The sequence below is a fragment of the Leptonychotes weddellii genome, chromosome 14 (assembly GCF_054177405.1).
Source record: "Leptonychotes weddellii isolate Sample4059 chromosome 14, ASM5417740v2, whole genome shotgun sequence".
NCBI classification, from domain to species: domain Eukaryota; kingdom Metazoa; phylum Chordata; class Mammalia; order Carnivora; family Phocidae; genus Leptonychotes; species Leptonychotes weddellii.
The window spans coordinates 48,808,668-48,829,489 of record NC_138382.1 but is presented as its reverse complement, the minus strand read 5'-3'; the positions used below and the strand labels follow the sequence as shown (position 1 = coordinate 48,829,489).

General features: G+C 45.1%; 2 protein-coding genes across 2 annotated transcripts in view; both read left to right on the top strand.

The window, feature by feature from the left end:
• The window catches only part of GNE (glucosamine (UDP-N-acetyl)-2-epimerase/N-acetylmannosamine kinase), a 326,114-nt gene that overhangs the window by 173,954 nt on the left and 131,338 nt on the right, over nucleotides 1–20,822 (top strand). The gene's annotated exons all lie outside the window — the stretch shown is intronic.
• The window catches only part of RNF38 (ring finger protein 38), a 68,178-nt gene continuing 61,024 nt past the window's right edge, over nucleotides 13,669–20,822 (top strand). Inside the window, exon 1 of the mRNA XM_081803182.1 lies at nucleotides 13,669–13,809. The gene's annotated coding sequence lies outside the window, so the exon portion shown is untranslated. The remainder of the gene's footprint in view (nucleotides 13,810–20,822) is intronic.

The window sequence follows — 20,822 nt, the reverse complement described above, 5'->3', positions numbered from 1 at the left end:
ATTGGACAACTCTTTGGCAGTATATATAAAGGTGGGTATATATATATGTATTGTATGGATCAGCACTTCCACTCCTGGAATTGGCAAACGACTGCTACACACAACATGGAGAAATCTCACGAACTAGTGTTAAGCAAAAGAAGACAGACACCAAAGAGTAGATATTTTATTATTCCATTTATAAGAGGTTCAAAAACAGACAAAATTAATCTATGATGATAGGAGCCAGATAGGGGTTGCATTTGGAGGGGGTATAGACTGGACGGAGCATAAAGGAGCCTTCTAAAAAGATGGTAGGGGCGCCTGGGTGGCTCAGTTGGTTAAGCATCTGACTCTTGGTTTCTGCTCAGGTCATGATCTCAGAGTGGTGAGATCGAGTCCCACATGGGGCTCTGCATTCAGTGCAGAGTCTGCTTAAAATTCTCTCTTTTCCTCTCCATCTGTCCCTCCTCCCACTCACTCTCTCTCTCTAAAATAAATAAATAAAATCTTTTTTTAAAAATAGATGGTGCAGGGGCGCTTGGGTGGCTCAGTCGTTAAGCGTCTGCCTTCTGCTCAGGTCATGATCCCAGGGTCCTGGGATCGAGCCCTGTATCGGACTCCCTGCTCCACAGGAAGCCTGCTTCTCCCTCTCCCACTCCCCCTGCTTGTGTTCCCTCTCTCGCTGTGTCTCTCTCTGTCAAAGAAATAAATAAAATCTTTAAAAAATAATAAATAAAACAAATTAAAAAAGATGGTGCCATCTATGTTTTGAACTAGATAGTGGTTACACAGGTGAACATATGTAAAAATTCACTGAGGTGAACATTCAGTATTTGCACATTTTACTACATGTAAGTTATATCTGAATGAGGAAAAAAGAGAGCAAGTGAAACCATATAGAGGTGTGGTTGGCTAGGAGTACCTGGCTGGCTCAGTTGGTAGAGTATGTGACTCTTGATCTCAGGATGGTGGATTTGAGCCCATATTGGGTGTAGAGATTATTTAAAAAAAAATTTTTTTTTAAAGATTTTTTATTTATTTATTCATGAGAGACAGAGAGAGAGAGAGAGGCAGAGGGAGAAGCAGGCTCCCAAGGAGCAGGGAGCCCGATGCGGGACTCGATCCCAGGACCCTGGGATCATGACCTGAGCCCAAGGCAGACGCTTAACGACTGAGCCACCCAGGCGTCCCCCCCAATTTTTTTTTTTAAAGTATGGTTGAGGGGCACCTGGGTGGCTCAGTCAGTTAAGCATCTGCCTTCTGCTCAGGTCATGATGCCAGGGTCCTGGGATTGAGCCCTGCATCAGGCTCCTTGCTCAGCGGGGAGCCTGCTTCTCCCTCTGCTTCTGCCTCTCCCCCTGCATGCTCTCTCTCTCTCTCTCTCTGCCAAAATAAAGAAATAAAATCTTTTTAAAAAATAAAAAAATAAAGTGTGGTTGAGGAGTGCCTGGATGGCTCAGTCGGTCCTTTTTTTTTTTTTAAGATTTTATTTATTTGAGGGGCACCTGGGTGGCTCAGTTGTTAAGCGTCTGCCTTCGGCTCAGGTCATGATCCCAGGGTCCTGGGATCGAGCCCCACATCGGGCTCCCTGCTCAGCAGGAAGCCTGCTTCTCCCTCTCCCACTCCCCCTGCTTGTGTGCCCTCTCTCGCTGTGTCTCTCTCTGTCAAATAAATAAATAAAATCTTTAAAAAAAAAAAAGATTTTATTTATTTGAGAGAGAGAGTGTGAGAGAGAGAGAGAGAGGGCGCTCATGAGCAGGGGGGAGGGGCAGAGGGAGAGGGGTAGGGAGAAGCAGAATCCCCGTTGAGCAGGGACCCCGATGCAGGACTCCATCCCAGGACCCTGGGACACATGGGACTCAATCCCACGAACCTGGGATCATGACCTGAGCTGAAGGCAGATGCTGAACCGACTGAGCCACCCAGGCACCCAAGTGTCTGACTCTTGATTTCAGCTCAGGTCATGATCTCAGGGTTGTGAGATAGAGCCCTGTGTTGGGCTCCATGCTGGGCATGGAGCTTGCTTCTCTCTCCCTCTCCTTCTGCCCCTCCCCTCTCCTCTCTCTCTCCCTCTTAAAAAAAATTATTTTAGGGTGCCTGGGTGGCTCAGTCAATCAAGCATCTGCCTTCGGCTCGGGTCATGATCCCAGGGTCCTGGGATCAAGCCCGGCATCGGGCTCTCTGCTCACCAGGGAGTCTGCTTCTCCCTCTCACTCTGCTCCTCCCTCCCACCCCGGGTTCTCTCTCTCTCCCGCTTTCGCACTCTCTCTCAAATAAATTAATAAAATCTCTTTAAAAAATTATTTAAAAAAAGGTGTGGCTGAAAAAAAATTAGCTAAAGATTGGCTGGAGAATTAAGTCCTCAGTTAGGACTTTCAAGCATTACTGCCGTGGCTCGTTGAGCCCGGGGAGTGGGCCTGGAGGGTGCCGGGAGTGAGAGGGCGCAACCTTTGAAGCAACCAGACTGGGCAGTAATATAGTGTTAAAGAGCCTCACACTTGGAGTCAGAAGTCCTGAGTTTGGATCTCAGCACTCTGCTTAGTAGCCAATCCAGTGGGAAACACTGGTGTGTTGTGATAGGTCATGAGGAACACCACAAATCATTCACTGGTAATTATAAGTCACTGAAGCTTTTAATAATTTTCCCTTAATTCATTTCAATTCCTAATACATGTAGTTGGTTAAAAACAAATTAAATCTTACAGAACAGTATACAGTGAAAAGTCCCTTTTGCTCCCATCCCTGACTCCAAACACCAGTTCCTCAGTCTCCCTCTTGAGAGACAGCTACTGTCATTGGTTTCTTAAATATCATTCCAGAGAGAGTCTATGTATATTCATGAATATTTCCCTGAAGAAAATCAGAGCAGATTCAAGGTATGCCTGTAATAATGTTGCTTGCATACTGAACTCTTCATTTTATTTTCAGAATGGAATTAAATTTTCATTATAAAAACAATACATGCTTATTTAAAATTGTATAAAGTAAAAGTGAAAACTCCCTGCACCCACTGTACTACCTCTCACTCCTTAATTCCAGAGTCAACCACTGTTAGCAGTTTCCTATGTGGCCTTCCTAATAGCTGTATGCATGTGTAAACATACAAAGAATAATACTATAAATAGTAAATTTGCAATCTGATTTTTTCATCAGCAATACATCAGAGATATCTTCCCACATCAATTACATACAGCTCAACTTACCCTTCTTTTTTTTTTTTTAAAGATTTGTTTATTTATTTATTTGAGAGAGAGAGCAAGGGTAGGGGAAGAGGCAGAGGGAGAGAGAGAATCTCAAGCAGACTCCCCGCTGATCGTGGAACGTGACGCTGGGCTCTGTCTCATGACCCTGAGATCAGGACCTGAGCCAAAACCAAGAGTGGGGCACTCAGCTGACTGAGCTACCCAGGTGCCCTTCAACTCACCCTTCTTAATGGCTACATAGCATCAAATGTTTTCCACTGGGAGAGAAAAGGGTAACTATGGGACAAGAATTACACATGGGTATGTGTCCGTCTGAATTATCTGTCATATGCGTCCCAGAAGAAAAAGTGTGGAAAGCCGCTGACTTAACCCATCTGGGTCTCAGTTTCTCATCTGCAAAATGGAGACAACAATGAGATCCTGACTACCTCAAAAGATTGTTGTGAAGACTGCACAGAGAGGCGAATGGGTGACAGAGGACCTTGAAAACTGAAAAGTGCTGTGCAAATGTGAGAGACTGTTCTTCCTGGAGGAGAGGAGTGAAGAGCAGTAGCTCCACAGTCTAAAGTTTACAACCAGCACTAATAATTGTTTTTTCTGCCCTTCTTCCACCAAATGAATTGATCATCTTTGCATAATAATTGTGAACATTTGTGGAGTTCTTTGTTAGCCATTCTTCCAAGATATATATGTAATAAATACATATATCATATATATGTGTATATATATATATGTATATATATATATAATCTTCATTTAATCCCTCCAACAACTCCGTGAAATAGGTACTCTTATTATTCTCTTTTGGCTGATTCAGCAGTCAAGGCTGACATAGTTGGCAAATGGCAGTCTTACTTCTGAATGATACTCTGTGCTATTCATTTGGAGGCTTTTGCCTTGCTTCAACTATATGGTTGGCCTGTGACTTGAATAGGCAGTTGGGGCGTATGCATCGGAGAAAGAAGTGGTTCATTCCACTGAAAAAAAATAAATAAAAAGCAACCAACGACAAAACTCCTGAATCTCATAGGTAGTCACACTGCTGCCTGCTCTGAGACCTTCATGACTCCCTTCTGCTAAATAAAAGCCAAGCTCCTCAAGCTGGTGTTCCAGGCCTTCCTTGTCTAGTCAAATAACCTTTCCAAGCCTTTGTCTTATACCACAGGAATTTCTAAATCAACTTCTCCATCATTTCGTATTTATCTAGGAGCCTGCTATGGGTTGAATTGTGTCTCCTAAGAAAAAGATATGTTGAAGTCCTGACCCCTAGTACCTCAGATTGTGACCTTGTTTGGAAACAGAGTTGTTGCAGATGTAACTAGTTATGATAGAGTCACGCTGGAGTTGGGTGGAACCCGAATCCAATATGACTGGTGTCCTTATAAGAAGATGGCCATATAAAGAGAGAACAAGAACACCACGTGACCACGAAGGCAGAGATTGGAACTATGCAGCTGCAGGCCAAGGAAGGCCAAAGATTGCCAGTAAACCACCAGGAGTTAGGCCGAGGAAAGGAACAATTCCCCTACAGATTTCAGAGGGAGTGCGACCTTGCTGACAACTTGATTTAGGACTTGTAACCTCCAAAGCTCTGAGACAATAAATTTCTGCTGTTTTATGCCACCTAATCTGTAATACTTTGTTACCACAGACCCAGGAAACTAATACGGAGCCTCCGCCATTTAACCCCCACACTGCAGATCTGCGCCCAAGATGAAATCAGGCCTTCTTTCTCCTGTCCCACTCCTGTTCTCTTAGCTGGCCATAGCCTCCTTTGCGGTCTGCTTGTACAACACTCAGACAATCACACCCATGACGTTCCTGGTCTCCCCCTTCTGCTCAGGCCGGCAGCACACCAGTGGTCTGTTTACTTCCCGACATGCCCTGCGCTGGGCCAGTCAGGTTCCCTGCCCCCTGCCTCTTCCTGGCTCAGGGCCAGCCCAGCCCCTCTGGGGAGACAGTAGATTGAAGCCCCCTTCTGGGTTGCCTAGGCGACAGTGCCGTCTGAGTGCCCTGAAGCCAGGCAGCTGTGGCTGCAGGGAAGGGAGGGACCAAGGGAAGGGGGGGTGCGGGGAACTGGGGGAAAAACCCAAGGATAAGTCATTAAAACTGGCTCTAGTACAAACCCAGAAGGTGAAATTAAAACTGCAGCCTTGCCATAACCAGCATTATAAAGCAACATGCAAGACTTGAGATGGAGAGGAAAGACTTTATTCAGGGAATTCTATAATGGAGCTCAGCTCTGTGAGTCTTTGAGTCCAAACCCCATTCAAACCTATGCTTTGAGGCCTTTTGACAGCATGAAAGATCAAAAGATAACAAAATTCAGGCAAATGGGGCCTGGCATTTTGTACACCAAGGGCAAATCTTCTACAAACTGATTTAAGGTGCACAGTAACTGAAGAGAAAGATGCTTGTGATTTTAGGTCAATAAGCAATGCCTGCTGTGTGCAGGGAACCCTGTGGGGTGCTATGTATATGGGGTGGGAGTACAGGGAGGAACAAGACGTTATACTTGCCCTCCAGCAGCATATAGTCCTTTCAATCATTACTGCAGGAATGGACTTTTATAACAGCATCCTGGAACTCTCCAAGGTAATTTTTCTCAGTCCATCGGGTTACATAGGACTTCAGGGAGGCATGGGACTCCGTCCTAATCCATCAGGTCATCACAGTGCCCTGGCCACAGATAGATAGGTAGAGAGGTGAGCATATACCCAATCTCAGCCAATGACGAGTATTGAATCTTTTGCTAGAATTGCTGAGAGGAATACATGTTCTCTCTTCTGTGCTAGAAGCTGCCTCATCTTGTTACTGCATGGAATCTAATATGAAGCCATCATGGTGGTGAGCACAGCTGAGAGATGGAGGAAAATTGGGAGCTGATGATGTTATTTGAGCCCATGAATCAAGTCATGCCAGATCTATCCCAGACTTTGGGGTATAAGAGCCAATAAATTCTAAGTTTCTTGAGGTGGTTTATGTTACTTCCAATTCAAAAGATTCAATGGGATGCTTGGGTAGTGCAGTTGGTAGAGTGTCCCTCTTGGTTTCGGCTCAAGGCATGATCTCGGGGTTGTGAGATCGATCCTCACCTCAGGCTCCGTGCTGAGTGCAGACTCTGCTTGACACTTTCTCTCCCTTGCCCCCCCCCCGCCATTCTCTCTCAAAATAAATAAATAAATCTTAAAAAGAGAGAGAGATTCAATAAAAGATATATTAGGAACTCTTTTTAACTGATTAATGCTTTCCATTCCCTATGTAAAATATGCCAATTTATGCCTCTGTATCCTGAGCATTCACAGCCAATAAGCTGCTTTCTGCTACTTTGCCCCGAATTTGTTAGTTTTATTTATTTCTGCAATTATGTTATTTAATTAAATATTAAGTAAACTGCCGAAATACAAGTGCAAAAGGAAGGACAGTTCCTGCTTCTATGAAAACTAAGTTAAGGGGCGCCTGGGTGGCTCAGTCGTTAAGTGTCTGCCTTCGGCTCAGGTCATGATCCCAGGGTCCTGGGATCGAGCCCCGCTTCGGGCTCCCTGCTCCGCGGGAAGCCTGCTTCTCCCTCTCCCACTCCTCCTGCTTGTGTTCCCTCTCTCGCTGTGTCTCCCTCTGTCAAATAAATAAATAAAATCTTAAAAAAAAAAAAAACTAAGTTAAATGTTTTCAAAAGACTGGGTAAAAAGTAAGTATTTAAAAATTACTTTGGGGGTACCTGTGTGGCTCAGTTGGTTAGGCATCTGCCTTCGGCTCAGGTCATGATCTCAGGGTCCTGGGATCGAGCCCCACATCGGGCTCCCTGCTTGGCAGGGAGTCTGTTTCTTCCTCTCCTTCTGCTCCTCCCTCCCGCTCGTGCTCTCTCTCGCTCTCTAAAGAGAGAGAGAAAAAAAAACAAACTTAAAAAATTAAAATTAAAATTACTTTGGGGTTAGATACGGATACATACATAGTTAAAAATGAAAATAAAAACATGGATGGGTTTTACACTTAGCTTTGGAAGAGTCTTTAGGTTCTTTTTCTCCTCTAAAGAAACCAATGCTGGAAATAATGGACGATGCATATTGGGTGAGAAACAGGCCATTAATTGTCTCATAAAAAGCCTGGCAGCTTTCACCTGGGACAATTGGAACATTTTCTCTGGAGGAAGCCAGGCACTAGGTAAGAAGTCTACCTATACTAAGACCACAATATTGTTAGGAAGCCCAAGCTAGTGGCATTGAGAGAGAGATGCCCTGCTAACCCCCAGCATTTCTAGCCAAGTGAGTGAAAAGCCATCTTGGATATCTAGCCCAGCTGAGTTTTCAGATGACTCCAGCCCTTGCCACCATTTGACTGCAACCTTATAAGAAATTCTGAGTGAGAACCACCCCACTGAGCCCAGTCTACCGACAGAAGCACAAGAAATAATAACACATTTTTTGTTTTAAACCACTTTACATTAGTTTGGTTTGTTCTACAACAACCGATAACCAGTCTCTTGTGGATGAAAGGAGAGTCACAAGAAAAGGAAGGCACTAATGTCAAATACCATAAAGAGATCAAAGAGGGTGAGAAAAGGCCATTGTATTTCACAATTGAGAAGTCAGCATTGTCCTTCAAGCATGGCAGTTTCAATAGAATGGTAGGAGTGAAGGCAAATTGGAAGTGTTCGTAGGGCAAGTGAGTGGTAAGAAACAGATACAATGGCAGATTTGTCTTTTTTCTTTCTTTCTTTTTTAATGGTTTAACATTCACTTATGATTCTTACCTGAATCAATTATCTCATTGGAGATGGCAAAATGGAGAATTTCTAATTCTATCAGTCCTTCTACATTTATTAGCTGACATTCTTCTGCAAAGAAGAGTTTTCCCTCATCAATTGGGGATGAACGTAATTTCTTCCTAAAATGATACATTAGATGCTTCATTCTTTCTTTTTAATTACCAGTTTCCTGACAAAGGAGTTAGTGTCATTGTATTTCCATTGGTGGTAAATGAGGTCCCCCCTGCTTCTCTCTTTGAGTATCATTATGGGCTCATGTGTGGACTCATGTATCACATTTTTTTCAATGTGTTACAATCAATTACAGACTAAATTAGTCTTTAAAAGAAGCAATGGAGGATAGGGCTAAGATGTGATCAGAAAATTCTAGAAGAATATAGTGCTTAAAGAAATACACACACACACACACCCCCTTATCAATGATCAAAAAATGGAAATCAAAACTATATAAAAGAGAAAAAACTATAAAATATCCAATTCTGCTACTGGATATATAACCCAGAGAAATTCTCACATAGGTCTCATAAGGTGCATGTATGAAGATATTCACAGCAGTGTTGTTTTGGGTTGTGAGGAGCAATTTGGGTGTCCATAATTGAAGAAGTCCTTAAGCAAAATGTGGTGGGTGGAGTACTATTCGTTAGTTAGAAGAGGTGGAGCAGATCTTAAAAACATGTTACTGCAAGGAAGAACAAAAAGAAAAAATATATATTTTACAATATTATTTATGTAAGAAAAAAATACATGAATCTAAACAATAATACACATTTTTAAATAAACATCTACAAACAAAAGGATATATACTTAACATACTGGAATGATTTCCTTGAGTGAGAAAGGGGAATGAGATTGGAGAATATGGATAAAAGAGACTAATAAGTAAAATCAATATGAGAGGCTTTGTGAGAAGAATAGGATCAGTCAATCCCCTATATTTAAATAAAAATAAATAAATGATTAAATAAATAAATTGTGATAGTCTTTCTGGAAAGTAAAACCTTTAAAAACATTGACCTTGCAATTTTTTTAGGAATCTAGCCTAAGGAAATAGAAACTTATGCTTATTAGCATTTTAACAGGAAGAAAAATGGTCAGCTTGTGTTCTATTGCTCTCACCCACAGCCTGCAATGTACATCCCCAGGTGGTTCAGGGAGGCCTCAGGGGTGTTTCACAGGTGTTTGTGATGTGCTTGTGAACAAGTATAGTCATGTGATATTGGGGGTTAAATGCATCGTTTCCTGCTCCAGCTCCTTCCATGTGATATTGCTATTTCCACTGCCTTTGCTGGGCATGGTTACAATGGCCATTGAGTTCTACCATTTCTGGAGTCCTGTTATTCTGTGATGGAGCCGAGACTATCTGGCTCTTCTTTTGGTTTTACACACTATTAAAGGTTTATTGTTGTGTGTTACAATTTTTCTGGAAGTAACTCTTTTGGTGTTTTCTTATCATCTCCCTCCTCTACTCTTCCCCCTCCAGGAAAACAAACAAACAAACAAACAAACCAAAAGACAAAGCAAAAAACAACACCTACAAAGCATGCTGGAAGGCAAATACAAATAATAGATGTGCTGGGCTTAAAAGTGAAATGAGAAATGCAAATCAAAACCACAATGAGATACCACTTCACAGCCATTAGATGGCTGATATTAAAAAAAGAAACGAAAAGAAAATGACAAGTGTTGGTGAGGATGTGGAGAAATTGGAACCCCTGTGTGCTGCTGGTGGGAATGTAAAATGGTGCAGCCACTGTGGAAACCAGTTTGGTGGATTCCTCAAAAAGTTAAGTATAGAATTACCATATGATGCAGGCTTTCTCCTCCTAGGTGGAATACAAAAGAACTGAAAGCAGGGACTCAGACACTTGTATACCAATGTTCATAGCAATATTATTCACAATAGCAATAGTCAAAAGGTGGAAGCAACATAAATGTCCATTGATGAATGAATGGACAAACAAAATAGTGGAATGTTACTCCGCTTTAAAAAGGCATACAATTCTGATACATGCTACAACATGGTTGAACCTTGAAAACAGTACGGCAAGTGAAATAAGCCAGACACAAAAAGACAAATATTGTATGATTCCATTTGTATGAGGTACCTAGAATAGGCAAATTCGTAGAGACAGAAAGTAGAATAGAGGTACTAGGGACCGGCGGGGAAGAGAATGGGAAGGTTATTGATTAAGAAGTACAGAGTTTCTGTTTGGGTTGATGAAAAAGTTCTAGCAATGAATAGGGGTGATAGTTGAATAACTTTGTGAATATAGTTGGTATAGACTGAATTGTGTCCTGCTCAAATTCGTATGTTGAGGTCCTAACCCTCAATGTGATAATATTTGGAGATGGGGCCTTTGGGAGATAATAAGGTTTTGAGGTCAGGAAGATGGGGCCCTCAAGTTGAAATTAGTGCCCTTATAAGAAGAGACACCAGAGAATTTGATCTCTCCCTCTCTCACCCCCACCACCATGTGAGGGCACAGTGAGAAATCAGCCATCTACAAGCCAGAAAGAGAGCGCTTACCAGAAACTGACCGTGTTGACATCTTGATCTTGGATTTCTAGTCTCCAGAACTGTGAGAAAATAAATTTCTGTTGTTTAAGCCACCAGCCCTTAGTATTTTGTTATGGCAGCCCAAGCTAAGACAATAGTTAATGCCACTGAACTGTATACTTGAAAATGGTTAAAATGGTAAGATCTATTATGAATATTTTACCACAATAAAAAAAAATAAAAAACAAAAAATGAAATGGGCAATTCTGTTATCTTGCCTCTCTGCATATCTCTCGATGCCAATCTCAGAAAGGTATTAGTAATTGTATAGCAGTGACTCTTGTCCAAATCCCTCAGCCCTTCTGCCTTATATGGATGAGGAAAGTGAGGATCACCGCAATAAACTGATTTAACGGGGATCGTAGTTCTCTGTTCCTCCCCATGTATACCCTACCTTCAAGAATGGCACTACTATCACCCAGTTGCCCAAACCAAAAATCTTTCTCATCCTTGATTCTCTCTCATCTTCCTCAGCAGCTATGTCTTGATGATTCTACCATCTTTATACATCTGTATTCCTACCACCTCTGCCTCAGTTTGGGTCACTTTGGTCGCTTGCCTAACAACACACATGGATGTGGTCCATACTTTCTTTTTTTTTTTTTTTAAGATTTTATTTATTTACTCGAGAAGGAGAGAGAGAGCATGATCAGGGGGAGGAGCAGAAGGAGCAGAGGAGGGAGAAGAAGACTCCCCACTGAGCAGGGCACCTGACATCAGACACAGCACCGGGATGGCCCCGGGGGGTTGATCCCAGGACCCCCAGATTGTGACCTGAGCTGGAGTCAAACGTTTAAGAAACTGAGCCATCCAGGTGTTTCTGTGGTCCATTCTTTCTTTTGCACCCCTTAACTGGCAAGGTGAGGTGGCCCAAGGGCTGACCTGGCTCTCTCCCTTGTTTCTTCCTGGCCTGCAAGGCAGCCTCAGTGGGGTCTTTTGGTTGCTGGATTAAACGGCTTGCCTGTCCCTTTTCTTCTGGTGGGAAATACATTTGACCAAATTGGAGTTTTAAGAGTTGAAACTGGGATTTGGGCATTGGGGTGGAAATAGGCATGATTTTGTTCAAGGCTCCAGAGACCTATTAAAGGACAGAAGAATGCCATAGTCTATGGGCATTCTACAGAAGGCATTGGGACTGAAGCCCCAAGTAGTAATATGTTACCTGCCACGGGAAAGTGAAGGACGGGATTCAGGAAATACTAGGACCCTGAGATCAAGAGCAGGGATCAAAAGTGGGACACCTAACCGACTGAGCTACCCAGGTGCCCCTGACCAATTACATTCTTAAAATTTTCCCTGTCCACTTTCCCCAGCCGGTTTCACTTGGTAAACTCCTAGTCATCCTTAAGCTCTTAACTTTTTATTTTTTATTTTTTAAGATATTATTTATTTATTTATTTGACAGAGAGACAGCACAAGTAGGCAGAGTGGCAGGCAGAGGGAGAGGGAGAAGCAGGCTCTCTGCTGAGCAGGGAGCCCGATGCGGGGCTCGATCCCAGGACCCTGGGATCATGACCTGAGCTGAAGGCAGCTGCTTAACCAACTGAGCCACCCAGGTGCCCCAAGCTCTTAACTTCTAAGAATTTATCTCACCATCCTCCAAGGACACTTGTAAACTCTTTGAAGTCTGGGACTATATCTTCATTGTATCTCCAGGGCCTGGCATTGCTGACGACTGAAAGATCATGTACCTAGTGATTGTCAAAGTGGAATTTAAAATGTCCGTTGCCACAGATTCATCCACACTTCTTTCTCATGGGGCCAGCCTAGCATTGTAGCACTGTGCCTTGTCAACTTGTAATGTGTTCCCTCTCTACTCAGTTCCCGGTTGGTCGCTGCATGTGGGGAAAGGCTGAGGATAATGCTTTATTGAAACGATCTAGTCAGCAGTTTAGCTGCACCCTCACCCACACGGCTGTACTTAACAGCACTCCTAGCACATGGTTGAGTTTTATTCTGCTCCTCTATGGCTTTGATATAAGAGTCAGAAAAACATGAAAAGGAAATGGGTTCAGTAACCAATATCCCATCCAAGGAGAGGAGGGCCGCCAAGGGGGTCACGAATCTGCAGAATTCTTCTCAGAACACCATCAGCACAGCTCAAAAGCCTTTCCTCACTTCCCGGCCTCTCTCTCTTGAGACTAGGCCCAGCTGGGTTAGATGGTTTCCTGTAAGTCTTTTAACAACAAGGGCGTTTAAAGTAAGAGGAAGAGAAAGTCGGAGGAGGGGGCAAGGGGCCAGGGCCGAGCCAGGCTGGCTTTTGCTCATAATTCAAGATGGGTCTCTAAATTCAGAGAAGGCAGCGCATCTCCCTCCTCTTTCGTTTCTGCCTCTACTATCCTCTCTGGGTCCGCTGATTGATCACTGAGACGCAGCTCAAGAAGGGGAGAGAGTTTCTTTCCTAAGTGTCTGAAAGGGAAAAACTTTGAGCGAACAGCCAAAAGAGGGAGCGAGGGAGGGAAAGGAGACTGACTATAGTGTGGGGAAGAGAAGGAGGGAGGCCGAGGGGGCACGAGCCGTGCAGTGGGAGGCCGGCGGGCGGGCGCGCCGGCGAGCTGCAGCTACCCAGGCCGAGCCCCTGGCAAACTCGCGGGCGCAAACACTGGCGCCGGAGGAAGCCGCGCAGCTGAGCCCCAGGCGCAGCCGGGCCTGGGTGGCGCGGGGCCCGGCCTGGGAGGCCCGAGTCTGTGCCCAGGAGGCGGACCGGGGGCGGAGCTGCCCCCGGAGCTGGGCTCTCCCGCGGGCGGCCCTTAGTCTCCCCGCCTCGGCGAGCGGCCGCGGCTGAGGATGCCCTACGGCGCCGCCTGTCCAGCTCCGGAGCCGCGGCTGAGGAGCCGGCCGCCCATTGGCGGCGGCGGCGCGGCGTCTCCGCCCCCTCCGCGTTCCCGCCCCCTCCGCCGCCGCCGCCGCCGCTTCCCGGCTCCGCCTCCTCCCCCTCCGGGAGCCGCCTCCGTCGCCGCCACCGCCGCTGCTGCCGCCGGCCCGGGCCCAGCCAGCGCCCGCCCGCCGGAGTCGAGTCGCAGTCGGAGCCGCTGCCCGCGGCCCCGCCATGAGCGGAAGCGCCGCCGCCGCGGTCGCCGCCGCCGCCGCCTCAGCAGCTGCGGCCGCCGCGCACTTCCAGCCTCAGTCGTCGTCTCCCAGGCCGGGCGCCGCCGAGCTCGGGCCCCTGCGCCGCCCGCGCCCCCCGCCGCCGCCGCCCCGGCCCGAGCCCGCAGCTGCCGGCCGCCTCAGCCCTTCGGGCCACGGGCCTCTCCGGGCGGGCGCCCAGGGTGGCGGCGCCTGCGGCCGAGCGCCAGGAGCAGGTACGGGGTCCGGGAACGGGCCGGGCGGGGAGGGGCGTGGGTTGGTTTCGGGGGTGGGGGGCCCAAAGGCGTGTGGTCCAGCAGTCCGGCCCCGCGGAGGGGGTGGAGCGTTGTCCGGGTCAGCTTTGTCCGGCCCCGGAGCCCCCGTGAGCCCTGAGTCCCCGTCGCGCCGAGCGGCTCACAAAGCGTTTTCCCACCCGGTGCGTAGCCCCCTCCCCTAGGGTGGGCAGGGCAGGACCTCTCTAGGTCTCCGCTTGGCGGAGGAGGAAACCAAGGCGTACAGGGGGAAGTGACTTGCCCAAGGTCACGTAGCCGGTGAGAGTCGTAGCCTGGTTGGGACCCAGGGCCACCCTGGGCCGGCGCGGGCCCGGAGCAGGGGGGCTGGGAGGAGGAAGAGCCCCTAGACCCCCGGACCCGGGAGACATTGATCCGGAGGAGGGGGCGCTAGGCCCTGCTCTCAGACACGCCCACCCAACGCTTTTTAGGTGGGCTTAGGAAATAGGATGTCTTGCGGTGCGGGACGGAGGAGAAGGGGCCGCTTTGGGGGCTTGGTGGTACCCTGGGGAGCCGATTTGGGGAGCCTTAGGGGGAGAGAGTTGTGTGTGGGGTGTACTCTCTGGGAGAGGGCTTTCTTGAGTGAATGGGGCAGAGCTTCAGAAACTTCTCATCGTGGGGACCGTTTGGTCTCTGCCAGGCCACCTTGCCCACCATTGCCCGGACTAAACCAATCCAGCTGAGATTAATAGGAGGGAGGCCTTCCGCTTTTGTGGAGACACCCATAAGGTGTCGATTTTCGTGAAGTGGTCCAAGTTTCGTTCGTGCCCCCAACAGGAGTGCGTTTAAGGCCCTAGTAAAAGCATTTCTGCTATAGAAGGCCGAATGAGTTTTTTTCCAGGTGGTCTGGATCTGTCACCCATGGAGAACCCCTAGAGAACAGCTATCCCAAGCGTGAAGGGGAAAGGAAGCGGGGAGGATTGAGACAAGTCACCCGCCTGTCTCGCGTGTTAGGCAGGGCCATATACTGTATGGGACTCCCATATTTCTTTAGGGTGGGTGATTTTGACTGTGGACGCATCTTGGGAGGAGGAGAGCACTTGGAGTTCTAGAGAGAGCGAGCGAGAGAGCGAGCAATGAAGAGGGTCCTGTGGCGCTGGGAAATAGAAGCTGTAGAAAGGGGGAAAAGAAGATATTTAGTCATTGTGGGGGAAGGGAGATGAAAGGGTCGCTGGAGGGAAGGGGGCAATGTCTAGTCCTGAGAAAAGTTGGGATTTTTTCAAAGAGGGAGTCAAGGGTGATGAGTTTGAAAGGAGTCTGTTAGAGGTGGATGGTATCTTACAAGGATGAGTAATAGGTATTGGTCTGCAACAATTCCTTCCTTTTCTTCGAGTAAAGACCCTTAGACTTTTATATAAATGTTTTAGCCTTCGCATTCCCCACCCCCCATTCTCTCTCCTGTTCTAAGGCTGCTGGCCCACAGTATTGTCTTGGAAGTAAGGCTTGACAAAAGAGGGAAGGGGAAGACTAATTAGCAAATGCATTAATTAGGGCCCTTTGTCCGAAATGATTCCTTGTTTAAGACAGCTGTTTTCTAGCTGCCCACCTGCACTTCAGCTTTCCAGCTGTGGTGGCTGTTGGATGGGTACTGTAGAAGAACTGCCCTGATTTAGACAAGCTAGATTAGATTTTTCTTGAAAAACTGAGAAACACCTCTATTTGACAAATATGTTTAAAAGCATGAAAATTTACTGGTCAAAGATTTTAATCAGGGAAATGCAAATGGAAACAACAGTGAGGTGCCATTTCACACCCATCAGACTGGCAAAATTTAAATGCTGTGATAACCAAGTGTTAGTGAACTTAAGGGGAAATCAACGTTTATTTCCTGCTAGTGGAAATGTAAATGGATATAACCACCTTGGAGAGTAGCGCAGTGATGTCTTATTGGAGAGCTAATATACCTACTTACCCAAAATGTCCGTTTCTGGCTCTAAGAAATCTTAGTACCTGGTGTCCAAGAAAAGAAGTGTGAAAGAAGTATAAGCATGCTCATTGCAGCTTAAATGGCCACCAGCAAGGGAAATGCATAAATTGTTAGATAGTCCCACACAATTGAGTCTTACAGCACTGAAAAATAAACTATAGCCACATGCGTTAAAATGATTGAATCTCACAAACATAATATGGGGTGGGGGAACAGGTTATAGCATTCTTACAAAATGTTTCCACTTGTATAAAATCTGAAAACATGCAAAATAATATTGTTTGTGGCTATGTACATATATAGTAATAGTATAAAAACATGCATGGTAACAACTAACACCAAATTCAGAGTAGAGATTATCTCTGGGAACAGAAGATGAGGGATGGGATTGGACAGGGGTACGCCTAGGGCTTTAATAATATCTAATATTCCATTACTAAGGAATCTGAATCAGATAATTGCAAATTAGGATTTGCTTATTTTGGGTGTATGGTCAGAGATATTCAATATCTTATTTTAAATATTTTTCAGATGTTTGAAATATTTCTCACATGCAAGAAATTTTCTTGTTTTATAGAGTGCAGTATTTTTGTCTCATAATAATGAAACTCTTTCTACAGACTCCAGTCCAGCACAGTCTGGCAGGTATGCAGGCTGGTGATCCTTTTCTCACCCCTTTCTGACCTGCAAAGCCTAGTGTATTGCATTGGATGACTTTTATTTTGGAATTGCTGATAGGCATGGAGGATTCCTCAGTCTTTCTAAACTTTCTAATGGACCTAGGTCAGCAGTTTGAGCTTTGTCCCAGGACGTTCAGACTTATCTGATGTAGGGAGGGACCCAGAAATCTGATTGTGAAAAAGTTCCCCAGTAGATTCTGATGCCCACTAAAATTTGAGAGCCACTGCCTTGGGCTCCTGACTCTGGGCTATACTCCATCTCAGCTTTGCCCCAGGCTACCTTCTCTTGCCCTTCCTGCATGACTAGGACTAATTTGGGCCCATGTGATACTTAGCTCTTTTGTAGGGCATAAAAGAATGATAGGGTTGGAAGCTATTGAGTCTTAAGCCCTTTATAATGTGGTTGTCTAGTCCTCTTATTTTCATGCAGGTAGCTAAGGGGCCCACTGCCCACCAGGGCTATTTATCAGGTTTTACAAACTTTAACCACTTGTGTCACAATATGGAGTTTTATAATTAGGGCAGGAGCAAAAAGGGCTAACAGAAGGAAAACCAAATTTGGAGAAAGGAAACCCCCAACAGTAAATGTATGTGATCGTGCCTTTTCCACAGATGATAGTGATTGTTTTAGTGCTTTAGCTTATGACATGCATTTAAATTTCAGCTATTTGAGCCTACAGTCAAAGATTAGGGTCTCAGATAACAACTGATTATCCCCCTCAAGATGGAAGAATTTCCTTTCTCCCAAATTTGCTAGTTTTACTTCTCTGCCAGACCCTTTTTTCTCTAGTCCTAATATGTTTGGGAATGAATTTACATTCACAAATGTGAGGATTTCCGGTAATGAAATTTGTGAAATGCCTGTTTGTCTTCGGGAAAGTTCTTCTTTCTGGACACCCACTTTGGAAGCGCAGTGCTCCTCCAGGTGTCCTTTTGCAGGGTTGCTGTGTTAGGTTGTATAGATTGTGCCCAACACGAGGTCACCTGTTTTGTGTGGGGAGTGGGAGTGGAAATTCACTTGTGCTCCACTTACCAATTGAGCATTTTGTAGGGGTGCCTGGGTGGCTCAGTCGGTTGAGCATCTGACTTTTGGTTTCTGCTCAGGTCATGATTTCAGGGTTGTGAGATTGATCCCTGCATCAGTCTCCACACTCTGTGTAGAGTCTGCTTAAGATTCTCTCTCCCTCTCCCTCTGCCCCTCTCCAACCCTGTGCTCACTCTCCCTCCCTCTCTCTCTCTCTCAAATGAATAAATCTTAAAAAAAAAAAAAATGTGTTTCCTGTGGAAATGTGTCCCTTCAGAGAGGGGGCACACGCTTTTCTAATTCTCATCGAGTGCCTCATGAACTAGCTTGGCCTTGCAACTTTGGAAGGCTCCGAGGCAACCTTGTTGCTCCATGTGTCACTAACTGTGCCATCCGTAGTTACGGACTCTGTGAAGAGGGCAGGTCAGTTTTGGGCCTTGAGTTTGGAGAATTTTCTCCACCTCAACTTTTCAGTGGAAGGAAACTACCCCTGGCTTTTCATCACCATGCTCAGTTAAACCGAGGTTTCAGCTTAAAATTGTAAAATTTGTTATGGAGCTGGAGAAATATGCACAATTTTGAAAATACCATTATTTATGAAAAGATGGAATGAGAGAAATATTAAAAAGACAAAGCATCTGGTAATTGAAGAAGATAAAGTAGTTTCTTCTTGGATATTTGCTCTTGCAATCTTGCAGTGCTTACTTTGAGGGGGAAATACAATGTTGTTTTTCTCTTCCTATTCCCCCTACACTAGCATTCCTGAATTTCTTAAGACCTGAGGCTTTTTAGCCAATTTTGAAAATATTTACCCATTTGTATTTTCCATTAAGTGGTTGTTTACGCTTCCTGCTGTTTTATTTTTTCTTGGAGGGAGAGGAGGGGGGTAGTGCTGAACCAAGGACAAGACTGGACTTCCTACTGCTTTTACAAATAATGGCAGTGTGTTTTTCAGAACAGTTGTCATGGAAGAGGGCTGTTCTGCGGGCTCAGGGGAGAGGTACATTTGAAGTGGTTTCTGTTGTCTTTATTATTATTTTTTTTAAACATGATCCAGGGTGTTGGTTACAGAGTTCCATTGTGCTTTTGCTGCTGTCTTGAAGGAGTTTTGTTTTTTTCTTTGAAGAAAATGTATTTAAAACTAAAAATGTTTAACAAAAATAGTCTTATGCCCACACGAGGAAAATAAACAGTTCTCACCTATGGGCCTTACCCAAAACAGTTTGAATTTTCTTTCCAGTTCTGTTTAAATGGGTATTAGTGCTATTTTAGGATGGCTTAGAACAGTTAACTGGAGTGATGTTGGGCAGGTGGAGGAGGAGAATGATGGGATTATACTGGAGTTTATCAGTGGTTCCCCTCAGTCTCGATATGGAAAACTATCACTGTATTGTCTGCTTTTGTGATAAAGTATGTGGAGAAATAAGGGAGAGATTATGAGTTTTGGTATATGTAATAATTTGATCCTTTTGAAAGAAAAAGCAGAGGGAAGAAGTGGTAAGAGGAAGAAACACATGCATGGAAAAGAGAGTAGCAAGCAAATAGTAATGACATTTTGTAGTGCTTTTGGGATGTTCTTTGAGTTGAAAGTTACCTGTCTGTATCCGTTCTGCTTCACCTTTGATTTCAGTGTCTGAAGATGGTGCTTACTGATCTTCAGTTGAAACCTGTTTTATTGTCATGGAGCTGGAAAGTGAGCAGTTTTTTTGTTTTTGTTTTTAAGATTTTATTTATTTATTTATTTGAGAGAGAGAGAATGAGAGAGGGGAGGGTCAGAGGGAGAAGCAGACTCCCTGCTGAGCAGGGAGCCCGATGTGGGACTCGATCCCGGGACTCCAGGATCATGACCTGAGCCGAAGGCAGTCGCTTAACCAACTGAGCCACCCAGGTGCCCCGGAAAGTGAGCAGTTTTGAAGACTTGGCTGAGGTGGGAGGCTAGTCTAAAAGTAAAAACAAGTATCCATTTTGTAATTGCTTTTGTAAATAAATAGGAGTTGAGACTCTCATAATTAACCAAAGTATTTTTCATTTGGCTTTTAGGCTGTCTTATTTAATAATTGTTTTAATACATTTGTCTTCCTACGTAGATTTTTGTTGCTGCCTCAGTACATATTTGAGCATCTGTTGGGTGCCATAATCCCAGTACTAACCACTGGTGCATGGGGGTGATAGCCTTCATTGTCAGAGACTTCATTACCTGAGTTGCTGAGAACGGCACTGAAGACTGCGCTTCAGCTTGTGCTTTCTTTTCTCCCTTTTATCATGCTTCCTTCTTCTCCTGGTCTTTTGGGCTTGGTGGTGGTCTATGCATCTGTCAGGGGATCTCCCCACATGTGAGGGGTGCAGAGGCTTTACAGAGCCTTTTGACTGGGCACCCTTAAGTAAAACCCCTCGAACAGTATTGAGCTAGACTTGAGGGCCATCATAGCGGCTCCAGCTCCTCTTCCTTCTCTGCTGCCTGGGTTGCCACCACCCACCCTTTGCTGTGGAGCCTGGAAGGCGCCCCCCTCACCCCCAGTTATACAAAGAGGCTTTGTGCTCTGAGGATGTTCTAAAGGCGGGATCACTGTAATTATAATTCCCCAAGCACAACCAAGTAATGGGGGCAGGCAGGGTAAAGATGGTATCCAAGTTCTTGTTGGTAGGGAGAAGTCAGGGGGGGATTAAAAATCATCTGGAGACAGTACCAAAATGGATAATGGAGCGTTGTTGGGAATGCTGATGGGAATGTGTTTAATTGAATACATTTCAGATTTTTAAATTCTAATACTTGCAAGATACTTGAAGCTTTAAAAAGCATAAGACAGCCTGAACTTTTTTTTAGGTGTTTTTTTTTTTTTTAGGACTAAAATTATAACAGAAAATTACTTTAGGAGAAGGTGAGTAGAAATCTCAGCCTACTTTGCTTTGTGTTTCTGTTGCCAGAATGATTGATTGCTCAAGAAAGCCAAATACATATCTTACTTACTATCCAGGGGGTGCTCTTACTAATCCAGCTTTTTTTATTTCTAAAAGTAAGCTCTGACATTTTTGGGAAGCTGATTTTCTCCTACCACCATAAGAAGAAAATCAGTGTGGGGATATATGCTTAATAAACTTTTTTTTTTTTTTTAAGATTTTATTTATTTATTTGACAGAGACAAAGCAAGAGAAGGAACACAAGCAGGGGGAGTGGGAGAGGGAGAAGCAGGCTTCCCGCTGAGCAGGGAGCCAGACGCGGGGCTCAATCCCAGGACCCTGGGATCATGACCCGAGCAGAAGGCAGACACCTAACGACTGAGCCACCCAGGCACCCCTATATACTTAATAAACTCTTCTATCAACCATC